The 20,367-nt window shown below is 44.9% G+C and overlaps 1 long non-coding RNA gene across 1 annotated transcript; it reads left to right on the top strand.

Annotated features, from left to right (window-relative positions):
* The first annotated feature begins 3,920 nt into the window (after positions 1-3,920).
* Positions 3,921-17,568, top strand: LOC120991566. The gene is made up of 2 exons (XR_005776724.1): positions 3,921-4,049; positions 17,435-17,568. It is a non-coding gene; the product is annotated as an uncharacterized LOC120991566 (long non-coding RNA).
* The last annotated feature ends 2,799 nt before the right edge of the window (positions 17,569-20,367 follow it).

Raw genomic sequence — 20,367 nt, forward strand, 5'->3', positions numbered from 1 at the left:
ATTTATTGCTTTATTGCACTACGCTATTGCATTAAATATTTGCACTAATCCTTTTTACATTTTTAGCAACGTTTAAGTATTGTACCCATTGTGTGTATTCTTTAGCAGGTGCTGCAATGTGGTTATATGCACTTTTTGTATGGACAATACACTTTATACCATTAACCAGATAGTCAGCACCTTACTTCTTGCTTATTATGGACTGCCTTTGAGGACGTCTGGTACGTCACAAGCAGATCTTCCATTGCTATTGCTCATTATGGACTGCCTCTGAGGACGTGTAATACTAATGGTTCTTTACTTGACCTTCTGTTAGCTAGATAGCCTAGGCATTGTACTGTATTGCTACACAGGGGGAACGAAGTGGTAAGTCACAAGCAGATCTAACATTGCCATGGGTAACCCGCTAATGTGTCTGGAGAGAATGGAGAGCACTGCCTCATCCTCCTAATGTGTATATGCTTTAAGGCCTTGTGCTTTGTCAAGGTTATATATATTCCCCGGTCTTTTGTGTTGCCAAGCCTAGGAAATTATGTGAAGCTACCTGGTCAGTCATCAAGGTGATGAAGCGCAAAACATTTTAAGACCTTGGTGCTAGGAAGGAAATACAGGATGAAGCACCCTTCTATTTTCTGGCATATCATAGCATGTGGAGGAAGTACAGTACATGACACCCCCACGCTACATATACGACTATGAGCACTTAGTGCAGTAGTTGGTTTATCGGTTCGCTGTGAGAGGGAAAACCATGGTTAGACACCCTACTCAAATAGGCAGGAATCCATAGGTAGCCATCTTATATTTATTTATTTTATGCACTTATATAGCGCTACTATATTTTGCAGCGCTTTACAGACATTAGCATTCAACTGTCCCCAATGTGGCTCACAATCTAAGGTCACAATCAGTATGTCTTTGGAGTGTGGAAGGAAACCCATGCAAACAAGAGGAGAACATACAAACTCCATGCAGATGTTGTCCTTGGTCAGATTCGAACCTAGCTCAGCGCTGAAAGTCACCAGTTCTAACCACTAAGCCACCATGTTGCCCATACTTATATCTTATATGTCAGTCTATGTATGTGTATTTTCATGCAATTTTTCCCTGGTACTCTTAGAGCATATATATATACCCTAAGCACAAGGCGACCGCGGCTTGGTTTTTAAGTAATGTAACGCCCCAGAGGTGCATTACCACTTCTGCACCCGGCTACTGTCTTTATTGGTTAAACTAATGTCATCTGTGCGTTTATTTCCAGATCCTATATGAGGTGCATATCTCTTCCCATGAAACTGTTATGTTCAATTGTAACATGCCTGGTACACCAGCAGGTGGCAGCATAAATGGCAGAGCTACAGGGACAGAAGGAGCTTTCCTTCCATTCTAACACCCCCCCTCTGTGGTGTGGTGGGCATTTTCCCACTTGCTGCAGGAAGGGTGAGGACCAGTGAGAGTTAGTTCTAGTTTACCCCCTGCCAAGGGAGGGTGTGCAGAAGGTGAACATCCCTGCTGGACGTGCCTTGCGTAGGCCAGCTGGAGCACCTTCAGCTGAGCTGTATGTTGAGGCAGAAGCTTGGAGCTTCTGAAGCCAGGAGGAAAAGTTCCCTGGACAAACCTAGAGTCAGACTACAAGAGACGTTGCAGCAATCAGAGAAAACGAAGTTATACAGCTAGCCTGTCAACACAGCAGAGCCAGAGAGCAACAGACGTAGCAGAGAGGAGTTTGCCTGCCACAGTTAATGCCAAAGCCTGCTGGAACCAAGACAAAGCCTGAGTCTGTTTGGAGAAACGTTTATGCAAAGTAAAGCTGTTATCAACTTCTTCACAAGGTCTGGACTCGATTTATTTCTTCATCACCTACCCCCTTGCTCTGCTTTGGACGACAATGCCTGGCTCCAGCGTATCCAGGTAGGAGCACCGTTACACATGCACCAACATTAAGGGACATTATAGGCCACCCTATACCACTCTGGCCTTCCTACGCCTGGGTACCATCTACAGTATCACTAAAAAGGGGCCCTGTGCCCTTGTTGCTTCACTGCAACTGGTGTCACGTAAACAAGTACACCTATTTCTCTTAAAGGGACCCCTTGCCACTGCCGTGTGTCGCATATCTCTCCTCCGGAAGCAGGCGTCATCTGAAGAAAATGCTTTTTCAGACTTTTTGCTCCTGATCGGTACCGAATAGGCTGGATTGTAAGTTGGCTCTGAAGCCAACTCTTGCAGGGTACTGAGTCTCCTTGTGGAAATCCAGCTGGTAAACAGTCCTAAAGGAGTTGTCTGTGAGGTTAAAAAATGTGTCTAGAAGTGATAAAATACAAAAATAACCATTACTCACCTGTTAAATCCCCCATTGGTCCCTTCGGGTCTTTTTTCTCTGCATTGATAACATCATGTGCATCCATGTGACCACTGCAACCAGCTACTGACTTCAACTGTCTTATCCCATGCAAACTTTACTGCTGAGGTCACTATATGGCTTCAGCGGTCTTGTGGCATGCCATTACTGCAGCAAAGTAGAAAGGTGGGCAGCACTGTGGCTCAGTGGTTAGCAGTGTTGGGGTTCTGTGTTCAACTCTGACCAAGGACAACATCTTCATGGAGTGTGTATTATCTCCCTGTGTTTGTGTGGGTTTCCTCTGGATAGACTACTTTCCTCCCATACTCCAAATACATACTGAAAGAGAACTTAGATGTGAGCTCCATTGGGACAGCGAGTAATGATAATGTCTGTAAAATACTGCTTAATTTATATAAATGAGTAAAATTTATAAATAGAATTTTAAAAAAAATGTACAAAGACCAATGGGGACCCATCCAAACATGTTAAATGTGATTCAACATGGATTTTTAACCTATTATTCATCTGTAATTGATTTTATATCAACTTGTTTGTGAGTATAAATAAACCCAAATTGTCACACCTTGTGGTTGTTTGGCTATATTTAAGTATATCCTCTTAAATTTCTGGTTATCATCTAGTAGTATGGGAAGACGCTCATAACACTTTATTTCTGACTACTGGGATTGGCAAGTGTTCATTGGGTCCAAGGACAAGAAGGTTATGCTGGTAGATACTGGTAGCTGTCACCTATTGCTAATTAGATTTTTTTTGGACTGGATCTTACATTTTACTAGATGTGAACTAATGAAAGGGAATCTGTCTGGTGCCCTAACTAAAGGCAGCATAAATTAGTGACTGATCTCCCTAAAGGGTTTCTGTCACCCCAATTTTCACTATTAAACAGGCAGACATTATGCATGTGAAAATGTCACCTGAATTTAACTCTGCTTTTATTTAAGTATGCCCCCGTTTTCGTGTAAATTTAACTTTTATTATATGCAAATTAGCCTCTAGGAGCAGGGGGGGGGGGGAGTTGCACCAGCTCCTAGAGGCTCCATTCGCCCATCTCATTTCCACGCCCTTCTGTCTTGATTGACAGGGCCAGGCCAGCGTTGGTTCTCCTGCTGGCCCTGTCTGCCATGTAAATCTTGCGTCTGCGCTGTCCCGTTCAGTATTCCGCGCAGGCGCAGTGAGGAAGCCGGCAGCCAGCGAGCTGTCAATCAAGACAGAAGGGCGTGGAAATGAGGTGGGCGAACGAAGCCATTAGGAGCAGGAGCTAATTTGCATAGAATAAAAATTTAAATTACACAAACGGGGGCATACTTAAATAAAAGAAATGCAGAGTTAAATTCAGATGACATTTTCACATGCATAATGTCAGCCTGTTTAATAGCGAAAATTGGGGTGACAGAAACCCTTTAACTTTCTTTACTTCACCGAGTCATTTTGCTAAAATATGCATTGAACAGCTCCAGTGTTCAATACGCAATGAAGGGCCAATGAGTCTTAATATTCATGAGGTCTCGGCTCTCCCCACTCTCCGCCCATTGACTGCAGTTGGAAATAAACTGTCCATCAGCGGCAGGAGACAGGGAGATTCAGGAGCTCATCAATAGGAGGACTTATCAGTACATGCTGTGCATTGATAGCTCCAGTGCTGGAGCTTTTCAAGACAGATTTTAGCAAAATGATGGGGTCAATTAAAGTAACCTAGGGTTTTGCCAATGGTATCTTCACTAATTTAGGCTGTTCTTGGTTTGAACACCATAGACAGATTGCTCTTAAAAAATTAAAATATTCTTCTGTTAGCAGACTCTTTTGACACATTGTTACATTATTACAGCTTCTTATTACATTATATTACATTACAGCTATATTACATTATACTTCATATTACATACCGGTAATGTGAAATCCATATTACATTATATTACTATATTACATAATATTAAAGCTTGTCATTGTCATTGCAGTTTAAGAAAAAGTAAATCCATATTACATAAACTCAGAAGGTTGTTTTAGATTAGAATAGACACCTAGGTGGCATACACTCAAGAAACAAAGACCCCCTAGAAGTGTCAAATTATCTTAATAGTTGTCCATGAAATTACAGCTCTGTTTTATATGGAGTTGAACATGTAATAGGGCTGCTATGGAAGATGGAGTTTCCAGTATTCCACTGTATGCCTCTGATTTCATAACTGAGACTTAGAGATTTTTTTTCTATCAAATATATATGGGGGGAAAAAAATCTGTAATGCTACTAGTTAAGAGAATCTGTGCATATGCAGTCCTTACAAAAACTATTTGTATTTTTCATTATACGTGACTTTGGTCAAGTGCAAAAGTAAGGGTCCCTACATATATGAATTTGACCCAGAATAAGAGCAAGTTTTTTTTTATATATTTTTTTGCCACCTGCCGTTTTTCCCCCTGTTTTTGTGGCAGTTTTTCTGGTGTTTATTACACACTGTGGCCCAGATTTAATAATGTGTCTGCTCCATAAAACGATCTAAAAATAGCACAATGTGGCGCGTCTAGGGTTTCTACACTTTTTTCCGGCATGCTCAAGAAGGGAGAGTGGATTAGTGGAAAAGGGAAGGAACAAGATGTTCCATTTTGCACCTAAATTGTGCCACAATTCTGGCAAAAAAATCAATCTCAAAGTAAGCCAACCAGTAACCTGTAGTGATAAACGGCAGGGGTCATATTCAAATTCGCGATATTTCGTGAATATTTCATAGAATATTCGTTGAATATTCGAGAATTCGAAAATTTCGTTATATTCTGCATTATTTTACTCTAAAAATCGGCAAGGTAATGATCTTGTAATATGCGAATATTACGCGATCAATACAGGCATGGGTCAAAAACGAATATATAGCACTATAGAAATTAGTGCTATATATTAGTTTTTTAGAATATTCGTCTTTTTTTCCATCTGAAGTCATGATTCCTCCCTGCTTAAGTAACTTAAGCAGGGAGGAGTCATGACTTCAGATGGAAAAAAAAGACAAATATTCAAAAAAACTAATATATTTGATATAGCGCTATATATTCGTTTTTTGGAATATTCGTAATATTCTAAAACAAGAATATATAGCAATATAGCCAATATTCTATTTTTTTTTTTTTTTTAATCAGTACACATGATCCCTCCCTGCTTCTAGCTTGTGGGCCAATGAGAAGGCTGCTATATTGCTATATATTCTTGTTTTAGAATATTACGAATATTCTAAAAAACAAATATATAGCGAATATTTGAAAAAACGAATATAGAGCAATTTAGCTAATATAGTGCTATAATCATCTTTGTCTAATAGTTGTAATTTTTTTTCTCATCTGAAGTTCAGATTGGAAAAAATTACAACTATTATAAAAAAGATTATAGCACTATATTAGCTAAATTGTTCTACATTCATTTTTTTTGAATATTCCCTATATTGCTATATATTCTTGTTTTAGAATATTACAAATATTCTAAAAAACGAATATATAATTTTTTTTGAATATTAGTCTTTTTTAAAAAAAAAATCTGTACAGTTGTTCCACTTTGGCATACTCCTCCCCGACAAGCATCCCTGTCACCATGGGAACGCCTGGGAGTTAGAATATACCATCGGATCTGAGTTTTCACGATCTCATTGACTCTCATAACGAAAATTCGCAATCAACACTACTCCTAAAGTTAAAGATATTGCAGCCTTCTCATTGGCCCACAAGCTAGAAGCAGGGAGGGATCATGTGTAGAATTGAGCGAACACCTGGATGTTCGGGTTCGAGAAGTTCGGCCGAACTTCCCGGAAATGTTCGGGTTCGGGATCCGAACTTCGTCCCGAACCCGAACCCCATTGTAGTCAATGGGGACCCAAACTTTTCGGCACTAAAAAGGCTGTAAAACAGCCCAGGAAAGGGCTAGAGGGCTGCAAAAGGCAGCAAAATGTAGTTAAATCCCCTGCAAACAAATGTGGATAGGGAAATGAATTAAAATAAAAATAAAATAAATAAAAATTAACCAATATCAATTGGAGAGAGGTCCCATAGCAGAGAATCAGGCTTCATGTCAGCAGAGAATCAGGCTTCATGTCAGCAGAGAATCAGTCTTCATGTCATAGCAGAGAATCAGGCTTCATGTCACCCACCACTGGAACAGGCCACTGTCAGATATTTTTAGGCCCCGGCACCCAGACAGAGGAGAGAGGTCTCATAACAGAGATTCAGGCTTCATGTCAGCAGAGAATCAGTCTTCATGTCATAGCAGAGAATCATGCTTCACGTCACCCAACATTGGAACAGTCCGTTGTCATATAATTTAGGCCCCGGCACCCAGATAGAGGAGAGAGGTCCCATTACAGAGATTCAGGCTTCATGTCAGCGACTCAGCAGAGAATCAGTCTTCATGTCATAGCAGAGAATCAGGCTTCATGTCACCCACCACTGGAACAGGCCACTGTCAGATATATTTAGGCCCCGGGACCCAGGCAGAGGAGAGAGGTCCCATAACAGAGATTCAGGCTTCATGTCAGCAGAGAATCAGTCTTCATGTCATAGCAGAGAATCAGGCTTCACGTCACCCACCACTGGAACAGTCCATTGTCACATATTTAGGCCCAGGCACCCAGGCAGAGGAGAGAGGTCCCATAGCAGAGAATCTGGCTTCATGTCACCCACCACTGGAACAGGCCACTGTCAGATATTTTTAGGCCCCGGCACCCAGACAGAGGAGAGGTTCATTCAACTTTGGGTTGCCCCGCAATATAATGGTAAAATGAAAATAAAAATAGGATTGAATGAGGAAGTGCCCTGGAGTACAATAATATATGGTTAAAGGGAGGTAGTTAATGTCTAATCTGCACAAGGGATGGACAGGTCCTGTGGGATCCATGCCTGGTTCATTTTTATGAACGTCAGCTTGTCCACATTGGCTGTAGACAGGCGGCTGCGTTTGTCTGTAATGACGCCCCCTGCCATGCTGAATACACGTTCAGACAAAACGCTGGCCGCCGGGCAGGCCAGCACCTCCAAGGCATAAAGTGCTAGATCTGGCCACGTGGACAATTTGGAGACCCAGAAGTTGAATGGGGCCGAACCATCAGTCAGTACGTGGAGGGGTGTGCACAGGTACTGTTCCACCATGTTATTGAAATGTTGCCTCCTGCTAACACGTTCCTTATCAGGTGGTGGTGCAGTTAGCTGTGGCGTGGTGACAAAACTTTTCCACATCTCTGCCATGCTAACCCTGCCCTCAGAGGAGCTGGCCGTGACACAGCTGCGTTGGCGACCTCTTGCTCCTCCTCTGCCTTCGCCTTGGGCTTCCACTTGTTCCCCTGTGACATTTGGGAATGCTCTCAGTAGCGCGTCTACCAATGTGCGCTTGTACTCCCGCATCTTACTATCATGCTCCAGTGCAGGAAGTAAGGTGGGCACATTGTCTTTGTACCGTGGATCCAGCAGGGTGGCAACCCAGTAGTCCGCACACGTTAAAATGTGGGCAACTCTGCTGTCGTTGCGCAGGCACTGCAGCATGTAGTCGCTCATGTGTGCCAGGCTGCCCAGAGGTAAGGACAAGCTGTCCTCTGTGGGAGGCGTATCGTCATCGTCCTGCGTTTCCCCCCAGCCACGCAGCAGTGATGGGCCTGAGCTGCGTTGGGTGCCACCCCGCTGTGAACATGCTTCATCCTCATCCTCCTCCACCTCCTCCTCGTCCTCCAGTAGTGGGCTGTCACGGCCATGGCTATGACCGTGACTCCTGAACCGCATGCGGTTGTCAGCGGTTTTCATTGGTGTTCAATCACAGGTGAGGGCTGTGGTATTGGCCTCACCTGTGGTTGCCGCTGGCAACAGTATGTATGTGGCAGCGTAGCAGGCTGAGCTGTGCCATGCAGCTCGCTACGCTGCGCATGCGGTTTTGTGTGAGGTGTGTATGTGTGCACTTGTGTTTTATGTTATTGTGTGCACGTCCCCTTTAAGTGGTGTTTTCCCTTCCCTGGTTTTGGAAGGGTTAATCCCCTTCCTAGTGTGTGTGATCACTGGGTGTGTCCGACTGTGGGGTGTGGCTTCTTGGCCTATAAAGCCTCATTGCTTTTGTAGGCCTGCAGGTTGCTTCAGCCATGCTTAGCTGAGAGCAGCCTCATGTATTTCTTACCTGCCAGTAAGAGCCACCCCTGTGGTCATAAACCATAATGTCGCTTTAAGTTATTTCTAGTTATGTGTGATGTCCGTGTGATGTTTTATATGTGATTTTGTGCAGCTATGGATCTGGGTCCCTGTGTGGGGATGCCTTTGTGATCTGCACCCTGCTAACACAGGGATCCAGTCAGCAAGGCTGTGGCAGGTAGGTGGAACTCTTTGTTCACCTGCCATATCCATAGAGCTGTTTATGTCTCCCCTTTTCCTGCAGCTTGGCCGTTGAGACTCCTGCTCCTCCGTGTCTAGGAGGAGTGGGCTTGTCTTACTCAGCTCCTAGGTGAGGGTCATCTTGAGGGCTAGCAGGGACTTTTAGGTTCCGGAGCATGGGCCCTCCTACCATCAAGGTTGGCTCATGTAGCTAGGAGCCAGGGTCAGGTTAGGGATGCGTTTAGGAGGTGACCTGCTCCCTAATCCTGTCTTCATGGCCAAGCAGCCGAAACATCACCGGGCTCCACACGGCTGAGGATTTCCCCCATCCTCAGCCGTGACAGTATGACCACAGTCGCTTCTTACGTGGCGCGCCCTCGGAAGAGGGTAAAGCATGCACCGCTATCTACGGATGGGGTGCATGCGCGTTCTCCGGAGGGAGAGCGTTATGGGGGTTTCACCGTTTACGGCGCGGTGAGTGGCGTTCCCCGCCATTCCTCGCTCACCGTTGTCCGTGTTGGTGTCCCCTTTTGTTTGTCTTTCCCCTCCCCCCCCCCCTCCCATTGTTTTCTATGCCTCACCTACTTTCCCCTTTTGTTGTTGGGAGGGGCTTTGAGGGGTGGGAGTATGCATTCCCTCGAAAGAGGGTGTAGCATGTACCGCCGTCTGCGGAAGGGGTACATGCGCGCTCTTCGGAGGGAGAGCGTTCTGGGGGTCTCGCCAGTGACGGCACGGTGAGTGGATTTTCCCTGCCACTTCCTCACCGTGTTCGTTTGGCGTCCCCTGATATTTTAGCACACGTGGTGTTTGTTTGGTGTGCGGTCTGCACACCTTCGAAAGAGGGTGCAGCATGCAGTGCCATATCAATGTGGCCTGCATGCGCGTTCTCCGGAGGGAGAGCGTTCCTGGGGGTTCTCCGTTTACGGCACGGTTGGTGGCTTATTCCCCGCCACCTTACCTTCCGTGTCTGTGTTGGGGATCCCTCGTCCCTCTCCATGTTCCCATCTCTGGTCGTCTGCTGGCAGCACTCCGTAAGTGGTCCGGCTGCGTGCTGGTTAGGAGTGTCTGCTGGCAGCGACTGGAGTGGGGACGTGAGTGGAGAGTCCCCTCGTCCATCTCTCAGTGGTTCTTTTCTCTTTGTTGCTGGTGCGGGCTGCAGTCCTCGTCGGACTGGCTAGTGTGAGCCGGGAGAGGATGCAGCTGACAGCGACCCCTTTTTAGAACCGGCACTGAGAGTGGACGTCCCCTTCTCCTATCCCCTTGTCTGAGTCCCTCACGTGTCTTTTTTTGGTGGGGGGGCTTTGAGGGGTGGGAGTGTCACGGCCATGGCTATGACCGTGACTCCTGAACCGCATGCGGTTGTCAGCGGTTTTCATTGGTGTTCAATCACAGGTGAGGGCTGTGGTATTGGCCTCACCTGTGGTTGCCGCTGGCAACAGTATGTATGTGGCAGCGTAGCAGGCTGAGCTGTGCCATGCAGCTCGCTACGCTGCGCATGCGGTTTTGTGTGAGGTGTGTATGTGTGCACTTGTGTTTTATGTTATTGTGTGCACGTCCCCTTTAAGTGGTGTTTTCCCTTCCCTGGTTTTGGAAGGGTTAATCCCCTTCCTAGTGTGTGTGATCACTGGGTGTGTCCGACTGTGGGGTGTGGCTTCTTGGCCTATAAAGCCTCATTGCTTTTGTAGGCCTGCAGGTTGCTTCAGCCATGCTTAGCTGAGAGCAGCCTCATGTATTTCTTACCTGCCAGTAAGAGCCACCCCTGTGGTCATAAACCATAATGTCGCTTTAAGTTATTTCTAGTTATGTGTGATGTCCGTGTGATGTTTTATATGTGATTTTGTGCAGCTATGGATCTGGGTCCCTGTGTGGGGATGCCTTTGTGATCTGCACCCTGCTAACACAGGGATCCAGTCAGCAAGGCTGTGGCAGGTAGGTGGAACTCTTTGTTCACCTGCCATATCCATAGAGCTGTTTATGTCTCCCCTTTTCCTGCAGCTTGGCCGTTGAGACTCCTGCTCCTCCGTGTCTAGGAGGAGTGGGCTTGTCTTACTCAGCTCCTAGGTGAGGGTCATCTTGAGGGCTAGCAGGGACTTTTAGGTTCCGGAGCATGGGCCCTCCTACCATCAAGGTTGGCTCATGTAGCTAGGAGCCAGGGTCAGGTTAGGGATGCGTTTAGGAGGTGACCTGCTCCCTAATCCTGTCTTCATGGCCAAGCAGCCGAAACATCACCGGGCTCCACACGGCTGAGGATTTCCCCCATCCTCAGCCGTGACATGGGCCCTGTCTGGCCACATTTGTACCTGGCCTCTGCTGTTGCAAAAAACCTCCCTCTGAGTCACTTTGAAGAGACTGGCCTGAAAGTGCTAAAAATGACCCCTCTTCCTCCTCCTCCTCCTCCTCCTGGGCCACCTCCTCTTCCATCATCGCCCTAAGTGTTTTCTCAAGAGACATAGAAGTGGTATTGTAAGGCTGATAACGGCGTCATCGCCACTGGCCATGTTGGTGGAGTACTCGAAACAGCGCAACAGGGCACACAGGTCTCGCATGGAGGCCCAGTCATTGGTGGTGAAGTGGTGCTGTTCCGCAGTGCGACTGACCCGTGCGTGCTGCAGCTGAAACTCCACTATGGCCTGCCGCTGCTCGCCCAGTCTGTCCAGCATGTGCAAGGTGGAGTTCCACCTGGTGGGCACGTCGCATATGAGGCGGTGAGCGGGAAGGCCGAAGTTACGCTGTAGCGCAGACAGGCGAGCAGCGGCAGGATGTGAACGCCGGAAGCGCGAACAGACGGCCCGCACTTTATGCAGCATCTTGACATGTCGGGGTAGTTGCGAATGAACTTCTGCACCACCAAATTCAGCACATGCGCCAGGCAAGGGATGTGCGTCAAACGGGCTAGTCCCAGAGATGCAACAAGATTTCGCCCATTATCGCACACCACCAGGCCGGGCTTGAGGCTCACCGGCAGCAACCACTCGTTGGTCTGTTGTTCTATACCCCGCCACAACTCCTGTGCGGTGTGGGGCCTGTCCCCCAAACATATGAGTTTCAGAATGGCCTGCTGACGTTTACCCCGGGCTGTGCTGAAGTTGGTGGTGAAGGTGTGTGGCTGACTGGATGAGCAGGTGGAAGAAGAGGAGGAGGAAGCTGAGTAGGAGGAGGAGGAGACAGGAGGCAAAGAATGTTGCCCTGCGATCCTTGGCGGCGGAAGGACGTGCGCCAAACAGCTCTCCGCCTGGGGCCCAGCCGCCACTACATTTACCCAGTGTGCAGTTAGGGAGATATAGCGTCCCTGGCCGTGCTTACTGGTCCACGTATCTGTGGTTAGGTGGACCTTGCCACAGATGGCGTTGCGCAGTGCACACTTGATTTTATCGGATACTTGGTTGTGCAGGGAAGGCACGGCTCTCTTGGAGAAGTAGTGCCGGCTGGGAACAACATACTGTGGGACAGCAAGCGACATGAGCTGTTTGAAGCTGTCTGTGTCCACCAGCCTGAATGACAGCATTTCATAGGCCAGTAGTTTAGAAATGCTGGCATTCAGGGCCAGGGATCGAGGGTGGCTAGGTGGGAATTTACGCTTTCTCTCAAATGTTTGTGAGATGGAGAGCTGAACGCTGCTGTGTGACATGGTTGAGATGCTTGGTGACGCAGGTGGTGGTGTTGGTGGTACATCCCATGTTTGCTGGGCGGCAGGTGCCAACGTTCCTCCAGAGGCGGAGGAAGAGGCCGAGGCGGCAGCAGCAGAAGAGGCCGAGGCGGCAGCAGCAGAAGAGATAGCAGGGGGAGCCTGAATGACTTCCTTGTTTTTAAGGTGTTTACTCCACTGCAGTTCATGCTTTGCATGCAGGTGCCTGGTCATGCAGGTTGTGCTAAGGTTCAGAACGTTAATGCCTCGCTTCAGGCTCTGATGGCACAGCGTGCAAACCACTCGGGTCTTGTCGTCAGCACATTGTTTGAAGAAGTGCCATGCCAGGGAACTCCTTGAAGCTGCTTTTGGGGTGCTCGGTCCCAGATGGCGGCGGTCCGTAGCAGGCGTAGTCTCTTGGCGGCGGGTGTTCTGCTTTTGCCCACTGCTCCCTCTTTTGCTACGCTGTTGGCTCGGTCTCACCACTGCCTCTTCCTCCGAACTGTGAAAGTCAGTGGCACGACCTTTATTCCATGTGGGGTCTAGGACCTCATCGTCCCCTGCATCGTCTTCCACCCAGTCTTGACCCCTGACCTCCTGTTCAGTCTGCACACTGCAGAAAGACGCAGCAGTTGGCACCTGTGTTTCGTCATCATCAGAGACGTGCTGAGGTGGTATTCCCATGTCCTCATCATCAGGAAACATAAGTGGTTGTGCGTTAGTGCATTCTATCTCTTCCACCCCTGGGGAAGGGCTAGGTGGATGCCCTTGGGAAACCCTGCCAGCAGAGTCTTCAAACAGCATAAGAGACTGCTGCATAACTTGAGGCTCAGACAGTTTCCCTGATATGCATGGGGGTGATGTAACAGACTGATGGGCTTGGTTTTCATGCGCCATCTGTGCGCTTTCTGCAGAAGACTGGGTGGGAGATAATGTGAACGTGCTGGATCCACTGTCGGCCACCCAATTGACTAATGCCTGTACCTGCTCAGGCCTTACCATCCATAGAACGGCATTGGGCCCACAAAATATCGCTGTAAATTCTGCTGGCTACTGGGACCTGAGGTAGTTGGTTCACTAGGACGTGTGGCTTTGGCAGAACGGCCACGTCCTCTCCCAGCACCAGAGGGTCCACTAACACCACCACGACCATGTCCGCGTCCCTTACTAGATGTTTTCCTCATTGTTACCGTTCACCACAATAAGAAAAATATTATTTGGCCCAATGTATTGAATTAAAATTCAGGCCTTTTTTTACAGACACCTAACACTATCTGGCTATCTATTTAGGTACCGTATTACACTAATACAGGCACAGCAGTAATGACAGATTTAGCTGAATATAAATTTGAGGCCTATTATTTAGGCGCTGGGTGACAGGTATACGTTTACGGACAGAATTAGACTTGGATCTGCACAGTAGCGTGTGTGTGAAGTTATTGAGAATTACCCTATCAGCACCTTGAATCTAATATACCCTTTTAGGGATAGATTTAAAGTAGGCCTGATACAGCAGAAACCACTAATTTAGAGAATTGCAAAATTGGGAATTGTATTTCAACACAGAACAAAAACTGTGCTTTGACGGACACTAAATAACTTGACCAGCTAAAGCAATAATGACAGATTTGGATGAATATAAATTTGAGGCCTATTTTTTAGGCGCTGGGTGACAGGTATACGTTTACGGACAGAATTAAACTTGGATCTGCATAGTAGCGTGTGTGTGAAGTTATTGAGAATTACCCTATCAGCACCTTGAATCTAATATACCCTTTTAGGGATAGATTTAAAGTAGGCCTGATACAGCAGAAACCACTAATTTAGAGAATTGCAAAATTGGGAATTGTATTTCAACCCAGAACAAAAACTGTGCTTTGACGGACACTAAATAACTTGACCAGCTAAAGCAATAATGACAGATTTGGATGAATATAAATTTGAGGCCTATTTTTTAGGCGCTGGGTGACAGGTATACGTTTACGGACAGAATTAGACTTGGATCTGCACAGTAACGTGTGTGTGTGTGAAGTTATTGAGAATTACCCTATCTGCACCTTGAATCTTATATACCCTTTTAGGGATAGATTTAAAGTAGGCCTGATACAGCAGAAACCACTAATTTAGAGAATTGCAAAATTGGGAATTGTATTTCAACCCAGAACAAAAACTGTGCTTTGACGGACACTAAATAACTTGACCAGCTAAAGCAATAATGACAGATTTGGATGAATATAAATTTGAGGCCTATTTTTTAGGCGCTGGGTGACAGGTATACGTTTACACACAGAATTAGACTTGGAATTGCACTGTAGCGTGTGTGTGAAGTTATTGAGAATAACTTGGTGACAGGTTCAGCTTGACCCTGATGTAGGATATAGCCAAAAAATAACCACACTATTGATGGTTAAATGCATTTCGTGACAGGCTCAGCTTGCCCCTGATGTAGTATATGGCCAAAAAATAACCACACTATTGATGGTTAAATGCACTTTGTGACAGGCTCAGCTTGACCCTGATGTAGGATATAGCCAAAAAATAACCACTCTATTGATGGTTAAATGCACTTTGTGACAGGCTCAGCTTGCCCCTGATGTAGTATATGGCCAAAAAATAACCACACTATTGGTGGTTAAATGCACTTGATGACAGCTTGACCCTGATGTAGGATATAGCCAAAAAATAACCACACTATTGATGGTTAAATGCACTTGCTGACAGGCTGAGCTTGCCCCTGATGTAGTATATGGCCAAAAAATAACCACACTATTGATGGTTAAATGCACTTGATGACAGCTTGACCCTGATGTAGGATATAGCCGAAAAATAACCACACTATTGATGGTTAAATGCACTTAGTGACAGGCTCAGCTTGCCCCTGATGTAGTATATGGCCAAAAAACAACCACACTATTGATGGTTAAATGCACTTTGTGACAGGCTCAGCTTGCCCCTGATGTAGTATATGGCCAAAAAATAACCACACTATTGATGGTTAAATGCACTTGGTGACAGGCTCAGCTTGACCCTGATGTAGGATATAGCCAAAAAATAACCACACTATTGATGGTTAAATGTACTTGGTGGCAGCTTGTGCTGGCGCACCACAAGACACAAAATGGCCGCCGATCAACCCAGAAAAAAGTGAATGAAAAACGCTCTGGGCAGCCTAAAAACAGTGAGCAATTGAATAGCAGCAGTACAATGATCCACAGCTGTAGATCGATCACTGAATGAAGTCTTTTGGAGGAGTTAATCACTGCCTAATCTCGCCCTAACGTCGCAGCTGCAACCTCTCCCTACACTTGTAACAGCAGAGTGACGTGCAGCGCTACTTGACCCAAGCTTATATAGAGGCTAGGTCACATGCTGCACTGGCCAATCACAGCCATGCCAATAGTAGGCATGGCTGTGATGGCCTCTTGGGGCAAGTAGTATGACGCTTGTTGATTGGCTGCTTTGCAGCCTTTCAAAAAGCGCCAAGAAAGCGCTGAACACCGAACCCGAACCCGGACTTTTACGAAAATGTTCGGGTCCGTGTCACGGTCACCCCAAAATTCGGTACGAACCCGAACTATACAGTTCGGGTTCGCTCATCCCTAATCATGTGTACTGATTTAAAAAAATCTCGAATATTCAAAATTATGAATATATATCACTATATTCTAAATATTCGCGAATTCTCGAAGTGCTGATATTCGCAATAAAAATTTGCAATTCGAATATTCGTGATCAACACTAGTAACCAGTAATTGTGGTCATGGCTACGGCCAAGAGATGTCTGAAGAACCCTGGGGAGAGAAACAACGGGAAAAACCTAACCCAGCTAGGCGTGTCTTAACTAACCTGACTAAATTGCTGTTGTGTGCCCTAAGCCATGATCGAGGGTAGGCCTATAAGTGGGCATACCCTGTGGAAGTGAGAAGATAAGGGAGGGAGGGTGGGGCACCTGTGAGTGAGGCTGTGGCTCGTATATGAAGGGCCTCCGCCCCTCCCACAAATGCAGGCTGACAAATCAGCCTTACCAACTTGTGGCCATGGCTACGGCCAAGAGATCTCCGAAGAACCCTGGGGAGAGAAACAACCTAACCCAGCTAGGCGTGTCTTAACTAACCTGACTAAATGGCTGTTGTGTGCCCTAAGCCATGATTGAGGGTAGGCCTATAAGTGGGCAAAAACCAAGCCAAGTAGGGTAGAAAAAGAACTCGAATGGCATGTGCAAACTGATCCCCAAGCCAACTGCAAGACGTCAGGGATCTAGAGCAAAAGGTCGAGGGGTGTGAGGCAAGGCCAGAAGGAGACCTACAACCCGTCTTGTGGATGACAAGGCCAGAGACATGATGCTCAATATTGCGGATACTGCCCCCGAAGCAGAATGGAGTACCGGGAATACGTTGAGAAATGGATCATGAAAACCAACTGAACCTGTAAAGTTTTGGCTCTAGTGCAAGTACTGGCAATGCCCTAGCCTCAGGAGATCGTGGGACCGAAACCTAACTGCCTAGACTATGCAGGAATGAGGGCCAAAGAACCATGTAGATAGGAAGAGAATCCTTGAATAGTTCCCCAGACAACAGCTATCTGCTAGCTGTGGTCCGCGCGTTGTTCTACTGTGTGCCCCTGAGAATTGTTTTAATGCTTGAGACGTGAAGACCGACCTACTATCTGAATCTTCCACCATGAGGAAATGCTGGACCTTGTCCAAAACCCGATTCATTGTGGTTGTAGGGAGTCTGAGGTTAGGCCAAATACAATTTAACTGTGTTGTGAGAGAGTCTAAGGCCAATATGGCAATAAGCTAAGAAGGTCATAATGTACGAGGTCCTATCGATGTCCTCCCGTGGCTGAAGGAGTGCACCTGAGAACGCACGCCTGTGAGTGAGGCTGTGGCTTGTATATGAAGAGCCTCCGCCCCTCCCACAAATGCAGGCTGACAAATCAGCCTTATCAACTTAGTACAGAGTCTGAGAAAAGTGCCTGACCCTGCACCAGATTTATCATCCAGCCTGAGCCCCTGTAATAAATCTGCTGCAGGTCTAGACAGACGGTCTAAGTATACGTCATCTTTAGGATTAGTAAATCTGTGTGTCTTACTAATAGTATTTTCTTCATGGCATTTTTACCTATAGAGAAGATGAGGTGAAAATACCTGAAAAAAAACACCAAGAGCTACAGTACACCAAGCTGCATTTTTAAAAAGAAGCCATAAAGACAAAAAAAACACCACCTAATAATAATGAAAGACGCCAGTAGCAAAAAAAAATACTTGTGTGAGTTATATTTCAGATTTCCCATAGACCTTCAGCTAATATTTCGAGCTGGTGTCTTTACTGCAAAAAGAAAAGTAGCAGAAAGCACTGATGCAAAAACATCACTAAAAACCTACAGTATGTGTGAAAGCACCCTAAGGCCTCACGCACACAACTGTATTTTTTCCGCATTTAATCCGCTTTTTTTCTGGATTAAATGCGGACCCATTAATTTCAATGAGGTCACGAAAATGCGGACATCACACCATGTGCTGTCTGCCTCCATATGTCTACATGTGCATCCCGCAAAAAAATAGAACCTGCTGCAGACAAGAACAGGCATTTTGACAATAGGACCAGTGGAAATTGCTGGACGCACACAGCTGGTATCCATATTTTGCAGATCCATAGTTTGTAGACTGAGAAATACATACATCATGTGCATGAGGCTTAAATCTTATTGCCTATTGTAGAAGGCTTGCAAGATGTTAAAATTTCCATCCAAGCACACCCAAGGCACTCTCTTAGATATTGTATAGTTAAGAAGGATTACAAATCCAGATTGAGCTAATTACAATTTGTTATTCCTCATCCAGTTTTAATAACTAAGAGCGTGCCCTATGCTGCTTCCTATGGAGGGATTTGAACTTTTTTCTTCCAGGATCGTAAGATTACAGACTGCGACTGCGAGCAATCACATCTATCAGCATAATCTTAGTTAATGAATAGGATCAGATCACAGGGTGCATTTAAAGGATCTACATTTTCATAGCTTACTGTCATAAGTTTTTATTCAGAGTTTTTCAGTTTGAACAGGAAAAATAAAAAGATGATATGTCTATTCAAACAAGAGATTAAACAGTTTTTGTTACAGTACAATGAGGATACCAATTATAAATTAGCATAACATAACATAAAATAAAAGAATACATTTTCCAATATCTATACCCAAAAGGAAGGAAAAAAAGAAATAATAGTTATAACGGACTCCATTGAAGAAAAAGAAAAACCAGGCCTTGCTGTGTTGAGTGGGTAAACTTGGAAAGAAGACAAGACAGACAAGGGGAAGAGCCACCCATAATTAAAACTGTAGGAAAGTATGTTAGCTGTAGAATGAACTTTCCAGATATGAGAACCACAGCTGCCAGACCAAATAAAAAATGTTTTTCAGTCACAATGCTAATTAACCTATTGTTTGTCCCCAATTTGTCCTTGGAGTATGGAAGGGGACTTTTGACTCCGGGTGATGGTCAATTTGATTACAAAAACAACCTACAAAAAGAAAAAGTGTATACCAACAAAAATAGAAAAATATCTCAATTTTATTAATAAAAGAAGCAAAAGTCAGTACTTATGCGTAGAAAAAAGGGGTAAGCGAGCACTCACACTATGGCGTCCTGTGCAATTGGTTTATTAATAAGATAATGATATAGATATCTTATTAAAATATATTAAAATGGTGATAGCATAGATGATAACACTAGCAACATTAAATAATAGCAGCATTGCGGTAACAATAGCAACGGTAGGAGGTTACCTAAATCTTCCTGGTATGTTGATATAAATAAATATCGATCAGATAAATGTAACAGGTAGTATTAATAGTCCCAAAAGTACAAAGGTGAACAAATTAAAAATGAAAAAATGTGAATATATATCCAAAAAATATAAAAATGAAAATAAAAATATGAAAAATATGAAAAAACTCCAACACAATTGGATGTGTGATTCTCTAAAATACCAACAATGATCCTGGTCACACGTGATTAGTGTAAAAATATCCAAAAATAGAATTAACGTGCAGTGTGACTCTTAATTGATGGCTTTGAATTGCAAGTTAATAGATTAGTTTATCTTACTTTCTTCTGTATATTGCAGAGTAGGTAACTTTCAAACTGTCCCAGAAGGTGGATGGTATGGGAACTGCGGAAGCCGCTATGGCGTCTAACTGCCCGTGTCACTTGATAAATAGTATATACAGTCACAGAGGCAGCAACCACATATCAGCGTTTCAACCCACTCAATAGTCGACTCAGACTATAGATTAGCAAATATGGTTAATCAATCTTACCTCCTTCTGTATATGTTTTTACAGAATGGGCTATTTTCGAATGGTCCCAGGAGGTAGATGGTGCGAGTGGTGCAGGAAACGCCGTAGCGTCTCACCCCACGTGTCTCCAACCAAGTATCACGATGGATCAGATGAGACTTTCGATTTTTCTTTTCTGGCGTATTCCCAGTGTTGATAGAAAGCGGTGGTCTCGGCAATTAACTTCAATATTCTGATCTTATAGACTTAGGATTGCATGGCCATGCTTTTTCGTAGATTTTTATGGAGGTATTGGAAAGATATCCGATGTATTTTTACGTTTCGGGATGATTCCACAACCCTTCCTCAGTGGTCATGTTAGGATCTTTGAACCTCCTTCTTTTATATCCTTCTGGATCCTCCATAAGATATGGTGGCTGGATTAGATTCCGACTTTAACTTACATGTAGTGAACACTGCAATTCCCATGCGGCATTGTTGCGATTTTTCATCTATATATGTGTTTTATTGATCCATAAGTATATTATGTTGCGATAAATAACTATATGTAATGAAAATTAAATCCAGTATATAAAAAATTAAATCCAATATATAAAACTGTATTAGTTTGTAACTCTTCCTTTTATTATATGTAAAATATCTCTAAAATTCTACTTAAATCTTTCAAAACTGTATTGAACTTAATTCTGGCTTTAATCTGCATCAAGTGTACTTTGCGGTTCTTATGCAGCATTGTTGCGGTTTTTAGTCTATAAATGCGTTT

Source organism: Bufo bufo, chromosome 2, assembly GCF_905171765.1.
Source record: "Bufo bufo chromosome 2, aBufBuf1.1, whole genome shotgun sequence".
In the NCBI taxonomy this organism is placed as follows: domain Eukaryota; kingdom Metazoa; phylum Chordata; class Amphibia; order Anura; family Bufonidae; genus Bufo; species Bufo bufo.